The sequence below is a fragment of the Panulirus ornatus genome, chromosome 1 (genome assembly GCF_036320965.1).
Source record: "Panulirus ornatus isolate Po-2019 chromosome 1, ASM3632096v1, whole genome shotgun sequence".
Lineage (NCBI taxonomy): Eukaryota > Metazoa > Arthropoda > Malacostraca > Decapoda > Palinuridae > Panulirus > Panulirus ornatus.
Window position 1 is genome coordinate 43,448,236 of NC_092224.1, and position 22,120 is coordinate 43,470,355.

At 41.6% G+C, this 22,120-nt stretch overlaps 1 protein-coding gene across 1 annotated transcript in view; it reads left to right on the forward strand.

Annotated features, from left to right (window-relative positions):
• Positions 1-22,120, forward strand: part of LOC139748802 (uncharacterized) — a 248,409-nt gene that overhangs the window by 44,501 nt on the left and 181,788 nt on the right. The window contains exon 2 of the mRNA XM_071662237.1: positions 11,621-11,843. The gene's annotated coding sequence lies outside the window, so the exon portion shown is untranslated. The remainder of the gene's footprint in view (positions 1-11,620; positions 11,844-22,120) is intronic.

Sequence of the window (22,120 nt, forward strand, 5' to 3'; positions counted from 1 at the left end):
AATTCCACTGCAATACCATCCAAACCTTCTGCCTTGCCGGCTTTCATCTTCCGCAAAGCTTTTACTACCTCTTCTCTGTTTACCAAATCATTTTCCCTAACCCTCTCACTTTGCACACCACCTCGACCAGAACACCTTATATCTGCCACTCTATCATCAAACACATTCAACAAACCCTCAAAATACTCACTCCATCTCCTCCTCAAATCACCACTACTTGTTATCACCTCCCCATTAGCCCCCTTCACTGAAGTTCCCATTTGTTCCCTTGTTTTATGCACTTTATTTACTCCTTCCAAAACATATTTTTATTCTCTCTAAAATTTAATGATACTCTCTTACCCCAACTCTCTTTTGCCTTCTTTTTCAACTTTTGCACCTTTCTCTTGACTTCCTGCCTCTTTCTTTTATACATCTCCCAGTCATTTGCACTGTTTCCCTGCAAAAATTGTCGAAATGCCTCGCCCTTCTCTTTCACTAATAATCTTACTTCTTCATCCCTACACTCACTACCCTTTCTAATCTTCCCACCTCCCACACTTCTCATGCCACGAGCATCTTTTGTGCAAGCCATCACTGCTTTCCTAAATACATCCCATTCCTCCCCCACTCCCTTTACGTCCTTTGCTCTCACCTTTTTCCATTCTTCAATCATTTTCTCCTGGTACCTCCTCACACAAGTTTCCTTTTCAAGCTCACTTACTCTCACCACTCTCTTCACCCCAACATTCTCTCTTCTTTTCTGAAAACCTCTACAAAACTTCACCTTCGCCTCCACAAGATAATGTCAGACATCCCTCCAGTTACACCTCTCAGCACGTAAACATGCAAAAGTCTCTTTCACATGCCAGTTAATTAACACGTAATCCGCTAATGCTCTCTGGCCAATTCTCCTACTTACATACGTATAATTATGTATATCTCTCTTTTTAAACCAGGTATTCCCATTTGCCAGTCCTTTTTCAGCGCACAAATCTACAAGCTCTTCACTATTTCCATTTACAACACTGAACACCCCATGTACACCGATTATTCCCTCAACTGCCACATTACTCTCTTTTGCATTCAATTCACCCGTCACTATAACCCAGTCTCGTGCATCAAAACTACTGAGACACTCACTCTGCTGCCCCCAAAACACTTGCCTCTCATGATCTTTCTTCTCATGCTCAGGTGCATAGGCACCAATAATCACCCATCTCTCTCCATCCACTTTCAGTTTTACCCATATCAATCCAGAGTTTAATTTCTTACACTCTATCACATACTCCCACCACTCCCGTTTCAGTACTGCTACTCCTTCCCTTGCTCTTTTCCTCTCATCAACCCCTAACTTTACTCCCAAAACATTCCCAAGCCACTCTTCTCCTTTACCCTTGAGCTTCATTTCCCCTCAGAGCCAAATCATCCAGGTTCCTTTCCTCAAACATACTACCTATTTCTCGTTTTTTCTCATCTTGGTTACATCCACACACATTTAGACACCCCAATCTGAGCGTTCGAGGAGGATGAGCACTCCCTGCATGACTCCTTCTGTTTTCCTTTTAGAAAGTTAAAATATAAGGAGGGGAGGGTTTCTAGCTCCCCCCTCCCATCCCCTTTAGTAGCCTTCTATGAGTCCACGGGGAAAATGAAAGAATATGTTATGAAGTGCCATTTCGTGTAATAATCACATCGTCAGGGGAGACACGAGAGAAATATAAGTCAGTTGATATGCAACGAAGAGATGTAGCAAGGACGCCATTTTGTAAATGTGATTGTCCAAGACAGACAACGAGCTTATAAACTTACTATGTGGACAAGAAGGTGAATTGTTTACAAATTTTATCAATGAAGTTATCCAACGGTTTGGGAATGTCTTGGGAGTAAAGTCAGTGGTTAGTGAGAGGACTAGAGCAAGGGAAGGAGTAGCACTACTCCTGAAACAGGAGTGGTGGGAGTATGTGATAGAGTGTAAGAAAGTAAATTCTCGATTGATATGGGTAAAACTGAAAGTGGATGGAGAGAAATGGGTGATTATTGGTGCATATGCACCTAGGCATGAGAAGAAAGATCATGAGAGGCAAGTGTTTTGGGAGCAGCTGAGTTAGTAGTGTTAGTAGTTTTGATGCCCGAGACCAGCTTATAGTGATGGGTGATTTGAATGCAAAGGTGAGTAATGTGGCAGTTGTGGGAATAATTGGTATACATGGGGTGTTCAGTGTTGTAAATGGAAATGGTGAAGAGCTTGTAGATTTATGTGCTGAAAAAGGACTGGTAATTGGGAATACCTAGTTTAAAAAGAGAGATATACATAAGTATTAAGTATACATATGTAAGTAGGAGAGATGGCCAGAGAGCATGATTGGATTACGCGTTAATTGATAGGTGTGTGAGAGAGACTTTTGGATGATAATGTGCTGAGAGGTGCAACTGGAGGGATGTCTGATCATTATCTTGTGGAGGCTAGGGTGAAGATTTGTAAAGGTTTTCAGAAAAGAAGAGAGAATGTTGGGGTGAAAAGAGTGGTGAGAATAAGTGAGCTTGGGAAGGAGACTTGTGTGAGGAAGTACCAGTAGAGACTGAGTACAGAATGGAAAAAGGTGAGAACAAAGGACATAAGGGGAGTGGGGGAGGAATGGTATTTATTTATTGAAGCAGTGATGGCTTGCGCAAAAGATGCTTGTGGCGTGAGAAGCGTGGGAGGTGGGCAGATTAGAAAGGGTAGTGAGTGGTGGGATGAAGAAGTAACATTATTAGTGAAAGAGAAGAGAGAGGCATTTGGACGATTTTTGCAGGGAAATAATGCAAATGAGTGGGAGATGTATAAAAGAAAGAGGCAGGAGGTCAAGAGAAAGTTGCAATAGGTGAAAAAGAGGTCAAATGAGAGTTAGGGTGAGAGAGTATCATTAAATTTTAGGGAGAATAAAAAGATGTTTTGAAAGGAAGTAAATAAAGTGCGTAAAACAAGGGAACAAATGGGAACTTCAGTGAAGGGGGCTAATGGGGAGGTGATAACAAGTAGTGGTGATGTGAGGAGATGGAGTGAGTATTTTGAAGGTTTGTTAAATGTGTTTGATGATAGAGTGGCAGATAAAGGGTGTTTTGGTCGAGGTGGTGCGCAGAGTGAGAGGGTTAGTGAGAATGATTTGGTAAACAGAGAAGAGGTAGTAAAAGCTTTACGGAAGATGAAAGCCGGCAAGGCAGCGGGTTTGGATGGTATTGCAGTGGAATTTATTAAAGAAAGGGGGTGACTGTATTGTTGACTGGTTGGTAAGGTTATTTAATGTATGTATGACTCATGGGGAGGTGCCTGAGGATTGGCAGAATGCTTGCATAGTGCCATTGTACGAAGGCAAAGGGGATAAAAGTGAGTGCTCAAATTACAGAGGTATAAGTTTGTTGAGTATTCCTTGGACATTATATGGGAGGGTATTGATTGAGAGGGTGAAGGCATGTACAGAGCATCAGATTGGGGAAGAGCAGTGTGGTTTCAGAAGTGGTAGAGGATGTGTGGATCAGGTGTTTGCTTTGAAGAATGTATGTGAGAAATACTTAGAAAAGCAAATGGATTTGTATGTAGCATTTATGGATCTGGAGAAGGCATATAGAGTTAATAGAGATGCTCTGTGGAAGGTATTAATATATGGTGTGGGAGGCAAGTTGTTAGAAGCAGTGAAAAGTTTTTATCGAGGATGTAAGACATGTGTACATGTAGGAAGAGAGGAAAGTGATTGGTTCTCAGTGAATGTAGGTTTGTGGCAGGGGTGTGTGATGTCATCATGGTTGTTTAATTTGTTTATGGATGGGGTTGTTAGGGAGGTGAATGCAAGAGTTTTGGAAAGAGGGGCAAGTGTGCAGTCTGTTGTGGATGAGAGAGCTTGGGAAGTGATTCAGTTGTTGTTTGCTGATGATACAGCGCTGGTGGCTGAATCGTGTGAGAAACTGCAGAAGCTGGTGACTGAGTTTGGTAAAGTGTGTGAAATAAGAAAGCTGAGAGTAAATGTGAATAAGAGCAAGGTTAGTAGGTACAGTAGGGTTGAGAGCAAGTCAATTGGGAGGTAAGTTTGAATGGAGAAAAACTGGAGGAAGTAAAGTGTTTTAGATATCTGGGAGTGGATTTGGCAGCGGATGGAACCATGGAAGCGGAAGTGAATCATAGGGTGGGGGAGGGGGCGAAAGTTGTGGGAGCATTGAAGAATGTGTGGAAGTTGAGAATATTATCTCGGAAACCAAAAATGGGTATGTTTGAAGGAATAGTGGTTCCAACAATGTTATATGGTTGCGAGGCATGGGCTATAGATAGAGTTGTGCGGAGGATGGTGGATGTGCTGGAAATGAGATGTATTAGGACAATATGTGGTGTGAGGTGGTTTGATCGAGTAAGTAATAATAGGGTAAGAGAGATGTGTGGTAATGAAAAGAGTGTGGTTGAGAGAGCAGAAGAGGGTGTTTTGAAATGGTTTGGGCACATGGAGAGAATGAGTGAGGAAAGATTGACCAAGAGGATATATGTGTCAGAGGTGGAGGGAATGAGAAGTGGGAGACCAAATTGGAGGTGGAAAGATGGAGTGAAAAAGATTTTGAGTGATCGGGGCCTGATCATGCAGGAGGGTGAAAAGCCTGCAAGGAATAGAGTGAATTGGAACGATGTGGTATACAAGGGTTGACGTGTTGTCAATGGATTGAACCAGGGCATGTGAAGCGTCAGGGGTAAACCATGGAAAGTTGTGTGGGGCCTGGATGTGGAAAAGGAGGTGTGGTTTCAGTACCTTATTACAAGACAGCTAGAGACTGAGTGTGAACGAATGTGGCCTTTGTTGTCTTTTCCTATCACTACCTCACGCACATGAGGGGGGAGGGGGTTATTATATCATGTGTGGCGGGGTGGCGAAGGAATGAATTGAGGCAGACGGTATGAATTATGTACATGTGTATATATGTATATGTCTGTGTGTGTATATATATGTATACATTGAGATGTGTAGGTATGTATATGTGCGTGTGTGGACGTGTATGTATATACATGTGTATGTGGGTGGGTTGGGCCATTCTTTTGTCTGTGTCCTTGCGCTACTTCACTGACGCAGGAGACAGTGACAACGCAAAACAAATAAATGAGATATAATATTAAGGTTATAATTCTTTGTGTATTTGATCATAGATGATCTTCCTCAAACATACTACCTAGCTCTCCTTTTTTCTCATCTTGGTTACATCCACACACATTTAGACACCCCAATCTGAGCCTTCAAGGAGGATGAACACTACCTGCATGACTACTTCTGTTTCTTCTTTAAAGAGTTAGAATACAAATGCATGCATAGTGTCACTGTACAAAGGCAAAGGAGATAAAGGTGAGTGTTCAAATTACAGAGGAATAAGTTTCTTGAGTATTCCTGTGAAATTATATGGGACTCTATTGATTGAGAGGGGGATTGGGGATGACCAGTGTGGTTTCAGAAGTGGAGGAGGATGTGTGGATTATTTGTTAGCTCTGAAGAATGTATGTGAGAAATACTTAGAAAAGTAGATGGATTTGTATGTAACATTTATGGATCTGGATAAGGCATATGATAGAGTTTATAGAGATGCTCTGTGGAAGGTATTAAGAGTATATGGTGTGGGAAGTAAGCTGCTAGAAGCAGTGAAAAGTTTTTATCCAGGATGTAAGGCTGTACTAGTAGGAAGAGAGGAAAGTGATTGGTTCCCAGTGAATGTTGGTTTGTGGCAGGGCTATGTGATGTCTCCATGGTTGCTTAATTTGTTTATGGATGTGGTTGTTAAGGAGGTGAATGGAAGAGTTTTGGAGAGAGGGGCAAAAATGCAATCTGTTGTGGATGAGAGGGCTAAGGAAGAGGGTCAGTTGTTATTCGCTGATGATATAGCGCTTGTGGCTGATTCGGGTGAGAAACTGCATAAGTTGGTGACTGACTTTGGTAAAGTGTGTGTAAGAAGAAAGTTGAGAGTAAACATGAATAAGAGCAAAGTTATTAGGTTTGGTAGGGTTGAGGGACAAGTCAGTTGGGAGGTAAGTTTGAATGGAGAAGAACTGGAGGAAGTGATTTTTTTTTTTTTTTTTTTTTTTTTTTTTTTTTTTTTGGTATCTGGGAGTGGATTTGGCAGCTGAAGGAACCATGGAAGTGGAAGTGAGTCACAGGGTGGGGGAGGGGATGAAGATTCTGGAAGTGTTGAAGAATATGTGGAAGGCGAGACCTTTATCTCGGAGAGCTAAAATGGGCATGCTCGAATGAATACTGGATCCAATAGTGTTATATGGTTGTGAGGCATGGGCTATGGATAAGGTTGTGCAGAGGAGGGTGGATGTATTAGAAATGAGATGTTTGAGGACAAAATGTGGTGTGAGGTGGTTTGATTGAGTAAGTAATGAAAGGGTAAGAGAGATGTGTGGTAATAAAAAGTGTGGTTGAGAGAGCAGAGGAGGGAGTATTGAAATGGTTTGGTCACATGGAGAGAATGAGTGAGGAAAAATTGACAAGGAGGATATGTTTGTCTGAGGTGGAGGGAGTGAGGAGAAGTAGGAGACCAAGTTTTGAGGTGGAAGGATGGAGTGAAAATGATTTTTAGCGATTGCAGCCTGACATACAGGATGGAGAAAGGTGTGCAAGGAATTGAGTGAATTGGAATGATGTGGTATAATGGGGTCGACGTGCTGTCAATGGATTGACCCAGGGCATGTGAAGTGTCTGGTGTAAACCATGGAAAGTTTTGTAGGGCCTGGATGCGGAAAGGGAGTTGTGGTTTCGGTGCATTACACATGACAGCTAGAGACTGAGTGTGAACGAATGTTGGCTTTGTTGTCTTTCAAGCACTACCTCGCGCGCATGCGGGGGGAGGGGGGTGCCATTTCATGTGTGGCGTGGGGGTGGTGGGAACGGATGAAGGCAGCATGTATGAATATGTGCATGTGTATAAATGTATATATGTGTGTATACATTGAAATGTATAGGTATGTATATGTGCATGTGTGGGCATTTATGTAAATACATGCGTATGTGGGTGGGTTGGGAAATTTTTCGTCCGTTTCTTTGCGCTACCTCACTAACTTGGGAAATAGCGACAAAGTATGATAAAATGATATATATGTTTTTATACGTTGAAATGTATAGATATGTATATGTGCGTGTGTGGATGTTTATGTATATACATTTGTATGTGCATGGGTTGGGCTATTCTTTCATCTGTTTCCTTGCGCTACTTCACTAACTCAGGAGACAGCGACAAAGTATAATATGAAAAAAATATAAATGTACAAATGGGAACATCAGTGAAGGTGGCTAATGGGTAGGTTATAACAAGTAGTGGTGAAGTGAGAAGGAGATGAAGTGAGTAATATGAAGTTTTGTTGAGGATGTTTTATGATAGAGTGGCTGATATAGGGTGTTTTGGTCGAGGTGGTGTGCGAAGTGAGAGGGTCAGGGAGGTTAGTAAATAGAGAATAGGTAGAGAAAGCTTTGCGGAAGATGAAAGCTGACAAGGCGGTGGGTTTGGATGTTATTGCAGAGGAATTTATTAAAAATGGGGTGATTGTGTTGTCGATGGTTGGTGAGGATATTCAATGTATGTATGGTTCATGGTGAAGTGCCTGATGATTGGCAGAATGTATGCATAGTGCCATTGTACAAAGGCAAAGTGGATAAAGGTGAGTATTCAGATTACAGAGGTATAAGTTTGTTGAGTATTCCTGGGAAATTATATGGGATGGTATTGATTGAGAGGGTGAAAGCATGTACAGAGCATCAAATTTGGGAAGAGCAGTGTGGTTTCAGAAGTGGTAGAGGATGTGTGTATCAAGTGTTTTCTTTGAAGAATGTATGTGAGAAATACACAGAAAAACAAATGGATTTATATGTGGCATTTATGGATCTGGAGAAGGCATATGGAAGAGTTGATAGAGATGCTCTGTGGAAGGTACTAAGAGTATATGGTGTGGGAGGTAAGTTGCTAGAAGTGAAAAATTTTAATCTAGGATGTAAGGCATGTGTACATGTAGGAAGAGAGGAAAGTGATTGGTTCATAGTGAATATTTGTTTGTTGCAGGGGTGCATGATGTCTCCCTGGTTGTTTAATTTGTTTGTGGATGGGGTTGTTAGGGAGATGAATGCAAGAGTTTTGGAGAGAAGGGGAAGCATGCAGTTTGTTGTCGATGAGATGGCTTGGAAAGTGAGTCAGTTGTTCACTGATGATGCAATGCTGGTTGCTGATTCGGGTGAGAAACTGCAGAAGCTGGTGACTGAATTTGGTAAAGTGTGTTAAAGAAGAAAGCTGAGAATAAATGTGAATAAGAGTAAGGTGTTCAGTAGGGTTGAGGGACATTTCATTTGGGAGGTAAGTTTGAATGGAGTAAAAATGGAGGAAGTGAAGTGTTTTAGGTATCTGGGAGTGGATTTAGCAGCAGATGGAACCATGGAAGAGGAAGTAAGTCACAGGGTGGGGGAGGGGGCGAAGTTTCTGGGAGCATTGAATGATATGTGGAAGGCGATAACATTATTTTGGGGAGCAAAAATGGGTATGTTAGAAGGAATAGTGGTTCCAACAATGTTATATGGTTGTGAGGCATTGGCTGTAGATAGGGTTGTGCGGAGGAGGGTGGATGTGTTAGAAATGTATGTGCATTTGGATGGGTTGGGCCATTGTTTCATGTTTTTTTTTTTTTTTTTTTGCTGCCTCACTAAAGTGGGAGACACCAACTAAGTATGATAAAAGAAATAAATGAATAAATATTTATTATATTTTATTATGCTTTGTTGCTGTCTCCTGAGTTAGTGAGGTAGCGCAGGGAAACAGACGAAAGAATGGCCCAACCAACCCACATACACAGGCACATATATACACATGAACACATTCATACTTACTGTACACATTCATATATCCTGCCTTCATCCATTCTCATTACCACCCCACCACACTTGAAATTGCATCCCCTCCCTCTGCACACGTGCTAGGTTGCATTAGGAAAAGACAACAAAGGCCTCATTCATTCACACTCAGTCTCTAGCTGTCATGTGTAATGCACCGAAACCACAGCTCCCTTTCCACATCCAGGCCCCACGAAACTTTCCATGGTTTACCCCAGACACTTCATATGCCCTGGTTCAATCCATTGACAGCACATCGACCCCGATATACCACATCGATCCAATTCACTCTATTCCTTGCACGCCTTTCACCCTCCTGTATGCTCAGGCCCCAATCGCTCAACATATTTTTCACTCCATCTTTCCACCTCCAATCTGGTCTCCCACTTCTTTTCATTCCCTCCACCTCTGACACATATATCCTCTTTGTCAATCTTTCCTCACTCATTCTCTCCATATGACCAAACCTTTTTAATTCACCCTCTTATGCTCTCTCTACCACACTCTTTTTATTACCACACATCTCTCTTACCCTTTCATTACTTTCTCGATCAAAATACCTCACACTGCATATTTTCCTCAGACATCTCATTTCCAACACATCCAACCTCTTCTGCACAACCCTATCTATAGCCCATGCCTCACAACCATATAACATTGTTGGAACCACTCTTCTTTCAAACATGCCCATTTTTGCTCTCCCAGATAATGTTCTGGTCTTCCACACATTCTTCAACACTCCCAGAACCTTTGCCCCCTCCCCCACCTTGTGGCTCACTTCTGCTTCCATGGTTCCATCCACTGCTAAATCCACTCCCAGATATCTAAAATACTTCAATTCCTCTCGTTTTTCTCCACTCAAACTTACCTCCCAATTAACTTGACTCTCAACCCTAATGAACATAATAACCTTGCTCTTATTCACATTTACTCTCAGCTATCTTCTTTCACACACTTTACCAAACTCAGTCACCAACTTCTGCAGTTTCGCCCCTGAATCAGCCACCAGCGCTATATCATCAGCAAACAACAACTGAATTGCTTCCCAAGCCCTCTCATCCACAAAAGACTCCATACTTTGCCCCTCTTTCCAAAACTCTTGCATTTACCTCCCCAACAACCCCATCCATAAACAAATTAAACAGCCATGGAGACATCACGCACCCCTGCTGCAAACCAACATTCACTGGGAACTAACTTGTCCCTGAACCCTGCTGAACCTAATAACCTTGCTCTTACTCACATTTACTCTCAACTTTCTTCATTCACACAATTTCCCAAACTCAGTCACCAACTTTTGCAGTTTTCCTTTGAATCAGCCACTACTGCTGTATCATTAGTGAACAACTGACCCTCTCATCCCCAACAGACTGCGTACTTACCCCTCTCTCCAAAACTCTTGCATTTGTCTCCCTGAGCACCCCATCCATAGACACATTAAACAACCATGGAGACATCACCCACCCTTGCCACAGACTGGCCTTTACTAGGAACCAGTCACTCTCTTCTATTCCTGTTTATACACATGCCTTACACCCTTGATAAATACTTTTCATGTCTTCTCATAACTTACCTTCCACACCATATACTCTTAAGACCTTCCACATAACATCTCTATCAACCCTATCATATGCTTTCTCCAGATCCATCAATATTACATACAAATCCATCTGTTTTTCAAAATATTTCTCATACATTCTTCAGAGTAAGCATCTGATCCACACATCCTCTACCACTTCTGAAACCATACTGCTCCTCCCCAATCTGATGCTCTATACATGCCTTCATCCCCTCAGTCTATACCCTTCCATACAATTTTCCAGGAATACTCAACAACCTTATACCTCTCTAGTATGAACACTCACCTTTATCCCCTTTGCCTTTGTACAGTGGCACTATGCATGCATTTCATCAGTCCTCAGGCACTTCACCATGATCTATACATACACTGAATATCCCTACTGATCTATACATACACTGAATATCCCTACCAACTGATCGACAGTACAGTCACCCTTTTTCATTGGGAATGCCATCTTGTGAAAGAACTTCTCACACCAATAGAGTCTACATTTCTCTGCTACTGGAAGTAGTAGAGCCTCATGCTGCAGGAGTCATTAGAAGGGCCCTATTTAGCACTAGGACACTTTCATAGGAATATATCTTAGGTTAATTATATGAAAATAGAAATTTACACACATGCATTTTGAGAAGGCCGAATCACTGGGAGTATAGTCTCTTCAAAGAACTTATCACTGCAAAGGAGTCCATAATCCCCCTGCTTCTGCCTTTAGCATAGCTTTGAATCTAAAGGAGCCCTGTAAGAAAGGTTTTATGGTTACATATGATTCGTACATTTTTATATATTTTGAATGTTTAAATGTTGCACATATTTTCTTTTCAAGCATTTTTCTTTGGTGTTCCTCACTTGGTAATTGTTTTATTCTTAATGGGCCTTGCCATAATTTTAACCTGTTCAAATTAACATATACACATGGAGAAGATGCTTTCTTGCCATCATTAGTATGGAAATTTGGTATTTGAAGAAGAATATTTAGTCCAGCATTCTTTAGATGAAGTAGGTGACATTTTGGATTCAGTGCAATTTATAGAGAAACAGAAACAGGTATAAGACATGCTTTTAAATGGTTATCTTTAGTGAATAATTGCTAGCAGGTTTAACAGATATTGTTATCAGGAGTTGGGTGATGATTGGGAAGTGTTAGACATTATCCAAACTTATTTGATTAATACCTTAACAGGTTATTGTGGAGGTGGATGAGTGTGAGACTCTCATCGCTAATTTGAGTCTTAAACATGGAATCCTTCAGTCTCAACTTGATCTTCAGTTTGAGTCTGGAAGCCATGTTGCATTTTATACAACTGGAGGGAAGTCCCCTGTCCACTTGTCTGGATATGTCGTATTTGATGATGAAGAAGTTTATGGGGATGAGGAGCAAGATGGAAAGGAAACCTCTGATGAAGGTACAGTAACTTATTATTAGAAGAGCAGTTATCGAAGAGCAGTATGATTGCATCAGAAAACTGCTCTTTCTTTCATTTGAAGTAGGTTGATGCATGCAGAATTCTCCTTGTTTTAGTGTTGAAGGCTCCAGTCACAAACAAAAGTCCACATCAAAACCAGACCATAGTTGAAATATGGAGAGAATCATGAAAGGGAAAAACATAAGGCCAGGGAAAATATATATGAATTTTAGAGGAAATGAAAAACCTGTCTATAAAATGTGCCAGGTCATAGTTATTGGGAAAGACATGAGGTGGAGAGTTTCAAAGCTTCGAGGTAAAGGGAAAGAAACAATTATCAAAACCTATACAAGAGGGAAAGTGAACCAACTTTGTGGCATAGGGTAAGAGGGTCAAGCTTGGAAGTTGGCCTGGGATAGTTTGTAAGTCGGACAGCTTTCAACTCATTTCTGATGAGTACAGATGCAGAGCTAGAACCATCCCACATGTGAGAGCAGTACTCCATACAAGGACAAATCAGTCCTTTATATAAATGCAGCAACTATTCAGAAGAAAAGAAGTTTATGCATCTAAACAGGACGCCCAATTTCCTAGAGGGAGACTTAGCTATTCCTGTAATGTGGGTTTTTCAAGAAACAGTGGATATTAACATAATACCAAGTATGTTCATTGAGTCAGGAGGTGGAATTACAGAATTGTTAAAGGAGAGAGGAGAGTTGTAAGGAGTTTTTGATAGAGATGGGTAGAAACAAGGTTTTAGAGGCATTACACTTAGCTAGATTTTGCCCCCACTGAGAAACCCAGTCCAAGTCTGAGTTTATTGAGGAAGCTGTGTCAAGATGAGATGCAGATCGAGGAAAAGAAGAGGAAATGAATGATGCAATCAGCATCTGGGTATTGCATCATTTTCTTCTGGGAAGTTGCCAAGTGCACACATGTATTATTTCCCTAAAGTATTTGTTTGTACTTGACATTTCTATTTGTGTTGTGGTCTTGTCATGCAGTTGTTGTTTCGTATCCTTAAGTCTGCATTCAAGGTAGAGCTCACTCAAACATTGCAATCAAAGTGCAAGCCAATTTTTTTTTTTCCACATATAATGCAATAGATACAAAACTTTGTTGCTTCTTGTAGTGCCTTGTGCTGGCTTTTCCATCGTTCTCTTGACATGTACTGCTTTGTTAATTTAGAGGGTTATGATGTGACTGACTGTTTACATAAGAAAGATAGACAACAGGAGACCTGATTGGCCCTCAACTAGGTTGTCTAGTAAAAGAAAAAAAAAAAAAAGTTTAACTTGACCACTCAGCAGCTTTTAAAGCTGCACATTAGCCCTCTACTGTCCTTGTTACCACTTGTTTTATGTAGTTTATTTCTGACATGTTTCTCAGAGTATCCCTGAATTTATGAACTGTTTGTCTAAACGACTTTTAAAGGTATTTATAGTCTTAGCATTCATGTTATATGATCGCAAGACATGGGCTATAGATAGGGTTGTGCGGAGGAGGGTGGTTGTGTTGGAAGGGAAATGTTTAAAGACAGTATTAGAGCAGAAGAGGGTGAGTAGAAATGGTTTGGACTTGTGGAGAGAATGAGTGAGGAAAGATTGACAAAGGAGTTATATGTGTCAGAGGTGGAGGGAAGATGGAGAATTGGGAGACCAAATTAGAGGTGGAATGATGGAGTGAAAAAGATTTTGAGTGATTGGGCCCTGAACATACAGGAGGGTTAAAGGCATGCAAGGAATAGAGTGAATTGGAATGATGTGGTATACCAAAGTTGACATACTGTCAGTGGATTGAACCAGGGCGTGTGAAGTGTCTGGGGTAGACCATGGAAAGGTGTGTGGGGCCTGGATGTGGAAAGGGAGGTGTGGTTTCAGTGCATTACACATGACAGCTAGAGACTAAGTGTGAATGAATGTGGCCTGCTTTGTCTTTTCCTGGCACTATCTCACTGGAAAGGGTGGGGGGCTGTGTACTGTTTCATGTGTGGCAGGGTGGCAACAGGAATAGATGAAGGCAGCAAGTATGAATATGTACATGTGTATATATTTATATGTCTGTATATATATATATATATATATATATATATATATATATATATATATATATATATATATATATATATATATATATATATATTGACATCCAAAAGTCTCTCTTTCGCACGCCTGTCAATTAACACGTAATCCAATAACGCTCTCTGGCCATCTCTCCTACTTACATAAGTATACTTATGTATATCTCGCTTTTTAAACCAGGTATTCCCAATCATCAGTCCTTTTTCAGCACATAAATCTACAAGCTCTTCACCATTTCCATTTACAACACTGAACACCCCATGCATACCAATTATTCCCTCAACTGCCACATTACTCACCTTTGCATTCAAATCACCCATCACTATAACCCGGTCTCGTGCATCAAAACCGCTAACACACTCATTTAGCTGCTCCCAAAACACTTGCCTCTCATGATCTTTCTTCTCGTGCCCAGGTGCATATGCACCAATAATCACCCACCTCTCTCCATCAACTTTCAATTTTACCCATATTAATCGAGAATTTACTTTCTTACATTCTATCACATACTCCCACAACTCCTGTTTCAGGAGTATTGCTACTCCTTCCCTTGCTCTTGTCCTCTCACTAACCCCTGACTTCACTCCCCAGACATTTCCAAACCACTCTTCCCCTTTACCCTTGAGCTTCGTTTCACTCAGAGCCAAAACATCCAGGTTCCTTTCCTCAAACATACTACCTATCTCTCCTTTTTTCACATCTTGGTTACATCCACACACATTTAGGCACCCCACTCTGAGCCTTCGAGGAGGATGAGCACTCCCCGCGTGACTCCTTCTTCTGTTTCCCATTTTAGAAAGTTAATACAAGGAGGGGAGGATTTCCGGCCCCCCGCTCCCGTCCCCTCTAGTCGCTTTCTACGACACGCGAGGAATACGTGGGAAGTATTCTTTCACCCCTATCCCCAGGGATAATATACATATATATATACACACACACACACACACACACACACACACACACACGCACACACACACACACACACACACACACACACACACATACATACATATATATACATATGAAAAATGTAAGAAACAATTTAGAAAACAAACTTTTAGCTTGAAATGAATGAAAAAATGAACGTCACATAATGGTTCAACCTCTGGCTATGGAAAAGGAAATGTACAATTTATTCACACAAACGTCAATAGCAGTTCTCATCAATTTCACCACTGAGAGGTGCAACTGGAGGGATGTCTGATCATTATCTTGTGGAGGCTAAGGTGAAGATTAGTATGGGTTTTCAGAAAAGAAGAGTGAATGTTGGGGTGAAGAAGGTGGTGAGAGTAAGTGAGCTTGGGAAGGAGACCTGTGTGAAGAAGTATCAGGAGAGACTGTGTACAGAATGGAAAAAGGTGAGAACAATGGAAGTAAGGGGAGTGGGGGAGGAATGGGATGTATTTAGGGAATCAGTGATGGATTGCGCAAAAGATGCTTGTGGCATGAGAAGAGTGGGAGGTGGGCTGTTTAGAAAGGGTAGTGAGTGGTGGGATGAAGAAGTAAGAGTATTAGTGAAAGAGAAGAGAGAGGCATTTGGACGATTTTTGCAGGGAAAAAATGCAATTGAGTGGGAGAAGTATAAAAGAAAGAGACAGGAGGTCAAGAGAAAGGTGCAAGAGGTGAAAAAAAGGGCAAATGAGAGTTGGGGTGAGAGACTATCAGTAAATTTTAGGGAGAATAAAAAGATGTTCTGGGAGGAGGTAAATAGGGTGCGTAAGACAAGGGAGCAAATGGGAACTTCAGTGAAGGGCGTAAATGGGGAGGTGATAACAAGTGGTGATGTGAGAAGGAGATGGAATGAGTATTTTGAAGGTTTGTTGAATGTGTCTGATGACAGAGTGGCAGATATAGGGTGTTTGGGTCGAGGTGGTGTGCAAAGTGAGAGGGTTAGGGAAAATGATTTGGTAAACAGAGAAGAGGTAGTAAAAGCTTTGCGGAAGATGAAAGCCGGCAAGGCAGCAGGTTTGGATGGTATTGCAGTGGAATTTATTAAAAAAGGGGGTGACTATTGTTGACTGGTTGGTAAGGTTATTTAATGTATGTATGACTCATGGTGAGGTGCCTGAGGATTGGCGGAATGCGTGCATAGTGCCATTGTACAAAGGCAAAGGGGATAAGAGTGAGTGCTCAAATTACAGAGGTATAAGTTTGTTGAGTATTCCTGGTAAATTATATGGGAGGGTATTGATTGAGAGGGTGAAGGCATGTACAGAGCATCAGATTGGGGAAGAGCAGTGTGGTTTCAGAAGTGGTAGAGGATGTGTGGATCAGGTGTTTGCTTTGAAGAATGTATGTGAGAAATACTTAGAAAAGCAAATGGATTTGTATGTAGCATTTATGGATCTGGAGAAGGCATATGATAGAGTTGATAGAGATGCTCTGTGGAAGGTATTAAGAATATATGGTGTGGGAGGCAAGTTGTTAGAAGCAGTGAAAAGTTTTTATCGAGGATGTAAGGCATGTGTACGTGTAGGAAGAGAGGAAAGTGATTGGTTCTCAGTGAATGTAGGTTTGCGGCAGGGGTGTGTGATGTCTCCATGGTTGTTTAATTTGTTTATGGATGGGGTTGTTAGGGAGGTAAATGCAAGAGTCTTGGAAAGAGGGGCAAGTATGAAGTCTGTTGGGGATGAGAGAGCTTGGGAAGTGAGTCAGTTGTTGTTCGCTGATGATACAGCGCTGGTGGCGGATTCATGTGAGAAACTGCAGAAGCTGGTGACGGAGTTTGGTAAAGTGTGTGGAAGAAGAAAGTTAAGAGTAAATGTGAGTAAGAGCAAGGTTATTAGGTACAGTAGGGTTGAGGGTCAAGTCAATTGGGAGGTTAGTTTGAATGGTGAAAAACTGGAGGAAGTGAAGTGTTTTAGATATCTGGGAGTGGATCTGTCAGCGGATGGAACCATGGAAGCGGAAGTGGATCATAGGGTGGGGGAGGGGGCGAAAATTTTGGGAGCCTTGAAAAATGTGTGGAAGTCGAGAACATTATCCCGGAAAGCAAAAATGGGTATGTTTGAAGGAATAGTAGTTCCAACAATGTTGTATGGTTGCGAGGCGTGGGCTATGGATAGAGTTGTGCGCAGGAGGATGGATGTGCTGGAAATGAGATGTTTGAGGACAATGTGTGGTGTGAGGTGGTTTGATCGAGTAAGTAACGTAAGGGTAAGAGAGATGTGTGGAAATAAAAAGAGCGTGGTTGAGAGAGCAGAAGAGGGTGTTTTGAAATGGTTTGGGCATATGGAGAGAATGAGTGAGGAAAGATTGACCAAGAGGATATATGTGTCGGAGGTGGAGGGAACGAGGAGAAGAGGGAGACCAAATTGGAGGTGGAAAGATGGAGTGAAAAGGATTTTGTGTGATCGGGGCCTGAACATGCAGGAGGGTGAAAGGAGGGCAAGGAATAGAGTGAATTGGAGCGATGTGGTATACAGGGGTTGACGTGCTGTCAGTGGATTGAATCAAGGCATGTGAAGCGTCCGGGGTAAACCATGGAAAGCTGTGTAGGTATGTATATTTCCGTGTGTGGACGTGTGTATGTACATGTGTATGGGGGGGTTGGGCCATTTCTTTCGTCTGTTTCCTTGTGCTACCTCGCAAACGCGGGAGACAGCGACAAAGTATAAAAAAAAAAATATATATATATATATATATATATATATATATATATATATATATATATAAAAAGAGGGCAAATGAGAGTTGGGGTGAGAGAGTATCATTAAATTTTAGGGAGAATAAAAAGATGTTCTGGAGGGAGGTAAATAAAGTGCGTAAGACAAGGGAGCAAATGGGAACTTCAGTGAAGGGCGCAAATGGGAAGGTGATAACAAGTAGTGGTGATGTGAGAAGGAGATGGAGTGAGTATTTTGAAGGTTTGTTGAATGTGTTTGATGATAGAGTGGCAGATATAGGGTGTTTTGGTCGAGGTGGTGTGCAAAGTAAGAGGGTTAGGGAAAATGACTTGGTAAACAGAGAAGAGGTAGTAAAAGCTTTGTGGAAGATGAAATCCGGCAAGGCAGCAGGTTTGGATGGTATTACAGTGGAATTTATTAAAAAAGGGGTGACTGTATTATTGACTGGTTGGTAAGGTTATTTAATGTATGTATGACTCATGGTGAGGTGCCTGAGGATTGGCAGAATGCGTGCATAGTGCCATTGTACAAAGCCAAAGGGGATAAGAGTGAGTGCTCAAATTACAGAGGTATAAGTTTGTTGAGTATTCCTGGTAAATTATATGGGAGGGTATTGATTGAGAGGGTGAAGGCATGTACAGAGCAAAAGATTGGGGAAGAGCAGTGTGGTTTCAGAAGTGGTAGAGGATGTGTGGATCAGGTGTTTGCTTTGAAGTATGTATGTGAGAAATACTTAGAAAAGCAAATGGATTTGTATGTAGCATTTATGAATCTGGAGAAGGTATATGATAGAGTTGATAGAGATGCTCTGTGGAAGGTATTAAGAATATATGGTGTGGGAGGCAAGTTCTAGTTAGAAGCAGTGAAAAGTTTTTATCGAGGATGTAAGGCATGTGTACGTGTAGGAAGAGAGGAAAGTGATTGGTTCTCAGTGAATGTAGGTTTGCGGCAGGGGTGTCTGGGGTAAACCATGGAAAGCTGTGTAGGTATGTATATTTTGCGTGTGTGGACGTATATGTATACATGTGTATGAGGCTGGGTTGGGCCATTTCTTTCGTCTGTTTCCTTGCGCTACCTCGCAAACGCGGGAGACAGCGACAAAGCAAAAAAAAAGAATATATATATATATGTATATATATATATATATATATATATATTTTTTTTTTTTTTAAACTATTCGCCATTTCCCGCATTAGCGAGGTAGCGCTAAGAACAGAGGACTGGGCCTTTTTTGGAATATCCTCACCTGGCCCCCCTCTGTTCCTTCTTTTGGAAAATTTAAAAAAAAAAAAACGAGAGGGGAGGAATTCCAGCCCCCCGCTCCCTCCCCTTTTAGTCGCCTTCTACGACACGCAGGGAATACGTGGGAAGTATTCTTAAACCCCTATCCCCAGGGATATATATATATATATATATATATATATATATATATATATATATATATATATATATATATATATAGAGGTTTGCGGCAGGGGTGTGTGATGTCTCCATGGTTGTTTAATTTGTTTATGGATGGGGTTGTTAGGGAGGTAAATGCAAGAGTTTTGGAAAGAGGGGCAAGTATGAAGTCTGTTGGGGATGAGAGAGCTTGGGAAGTGAGTCAGTTGTTGTTCGCTGATGATACAGCGCTGGTGGCTGATTCATGTGAGAAACTGCAGAAGCTGGTGACTGAGTTTGGTAAAGTGTGTGGAAGAAGAAAGTTAAGAGTAAATGTGAATAAGAGCAAGGTTATTAGGTACAGTAGGGTTGAGGGTCAAGTCAATTGGGAGGTGAGTTTGAATGGAGAAAAACTGGAGGAAGTGAAGTGTTTTAGATATCTGGGAGTGGATCTGGCAGCGGATGGAACCATGGAAGCGGAAGTGGATCATAGGGTGGGGGAGGGGGCGAAAATTCTGGGGGCCTTGAAGAATGTGTGGAAGTCGAGAACATTATCTCGGAAAGCAAAAATGAGTATGTTTGAAGGAATAGTGGTTCCAACAATGTTGTATGGTTGCGAGGCGTGGGCTATGGATAGAGTTGTGCGCAGGAGGATGGATGTGCTGGAAATGAGATGTTTGAGGACAATGTGTGGTGTGAGGTGGTTTGATCGAGTGAGTAACGTAAGGGTAAGAGAGATGTGTGGAAATAAAAAGAGCGTGGTTGAGAGAGCAGAAGAGGGTGTTTTGAAGTGGTTTGGGCACATGGAGAGAATGAGTGAGGAAAGATTGACCAAGAGGATATATGTGTCGGAGGTGGAGGGAACGAGGAGAAGAGGGAGACTAAATTGGAGGTGGAAAGATGGAGTGAAAAAGATTTTGTGTGATCGGGGCCTGAACATGCAGGAGGGTGAAAGGAGGGCAAGGAATAGAGTGAATTGGAGCTATGTGGTATACCGGGGTTGACGTGCTGTCAGTGGATTGAATCAAGGCATGTGAAGCGTCTGGGGTAAACCATGGAAAGCTGTGTAGGTATGTATATTTGCGTGTGTGGACGTATGTATATACATGTGTATGGGGGGGGGGGGGTGGGGCCATTTCTTTCGTCTGTTTCCTTGTGCTACCTCGCAAACGCGGGAGACAGCGACAAAGTATAATAAAAAAAAAATAATATATATATATATATATATATATATATATATATATATATATATATATATATATATATATATATACATATATATATATATATATTGCGGAAGATGAAAGCCAGCTAGGCAGCAGGTTTGGATGGTATTGCAGTGGAATTTATTAAAAAAAGTGTATGTATGTATGACTCATGGTGAGGTGCCTGAGGATTGGCGGAATGCGTGCATAGTGCCATTGTACAAAGGCAAAGGGGATAAGAGTGAGTGCTCAAATTACAGAGGTATAAGTTTGTTGAGTATTCCTGGTAAATTATATGGGAGGGTATTGATTGAGAGGGTGAAGGCATGTACAGAGCATCAGATAGGGGAAGAGCAGTGTGGTTTCAGAAGTGGTAGAGGATGTGTGGATCAGGTGTTTGCTTTGAAGAATGTATGTGAGAAATACTTAGAAAAGCAAATGGATTTGTATGTAGCATTTATGGATCTGGAGAATGCATATGATAGAGTTGATAGAGATGCTCTGTGGAAGGTATTAAGAATATATGGTTTGGGAGGCAAGTTGTTAGAAGCAGTGAAAAGTTTTTATCGAGGATGTAAGGCATGTGTACATGCAGGAAGAGAGGAAAGTGATTGGTTCTCAGTGAATGTCGGTTTGCGGCAGGGGTGTGTGATGTCTCCATGGTTGTTTAATTTGTTTATGGATGGGGATGTTAGGGAGGTGAATGCAAGAGTTTTGGAAAGGGGCAAGTATGAAGTCTGTTGTGAATGAGAGAGCTTGGGAAGTGAGTAAGTTGTTATTCGCTGATGATACAGCGCTGGTGGCTGATTCATGTGAGAAACTGCAGAAGCTGGTGACTGAGTTTGGTAAAGTGTGTGAAAGAAGAAAGTTAAGAGTAAATGTGAATAAGAGCAAGGTAATTAGGTACAGTAGGGTTGAGGGTCAAGTCAATTGGGAGGTAAGTTTGAATGGAGAAAAAGTGGAGGAAGTAAAGTGTTTTAGATATCTGGGAGTGGATCTGGCAGCGGATGGAACCATGGAAGCGGAAGTGGATCATAGGGTGGGGGAGAGGGCGAAAATCGTGGGAGCCTTGAAGAATGTGTGGAAGTCGAGAACATTATCTCGGAAAGCAAAAATGGGTATGTTTGAAGAAATAGTGGTTCTAACAATGTTGTATGGTTGCGAGGCGTGGGCTATGGATAGAGTTATGCGCAGGAGGATGGATGTGCTGGAAATGAGATGTTTGAGGACAATGTGTGGTGTGAGGTGGTTTGATCGAGTAAGTAACGTAAGGGTAAGAGAGATGTGTGGAAATAAAAAGAGCGTGGTTGAGAGAGCAGAAGAGGGTGTTTTGAAATGGTTTGGGCACATGGAGAGAATGAGTGAGGGAAGATTGACCAAGAGGATATATGTGTCTGAGGTGGAGGGAACGAGGAGAAGTGGGAGACCAAATTGGAGGTGGAAAGATAGAGTGGAAAAGATTTTGTGTGATCGGGGCCTGAACATGCAAGAGGGTGAAAGGCAGGCAAGGAATAGAGTGAATTGGATTGACGTGGTATACCGGGGTTCACGTGCTGTCAGTGGATTGAATCAGGGCATGTTAAGTGTCTGGGGTAAACCATGGAAAGCTGTGTAGGTATGTATATTTTGCGTGTGTGGACGTATATATATACATGTATATGAGGGTGGGTTGGGCCATTTCTTTCGTCTGTTTCCTTGCGCTACCTCGCAAACACGGGAGACCGACAAAGCAAAAAAAAAAAAAACTATATATATATATATATATATATATATATATATATTATTATTATTATTATTATACTTTGTCGCTGTCTCCCGCGTTTGCGAGGTAGCGCAAGGAAACAGACGAAAGAAATGGCCCAACCCCCCCCATACACATGTATATACATACTTCCACACACGCAAATATACATACCTACACAGCTTTCCATGGTTTACCCCAGACGCTTCACATGCCTTGATTCAATCCACTGACAGCACGTCAA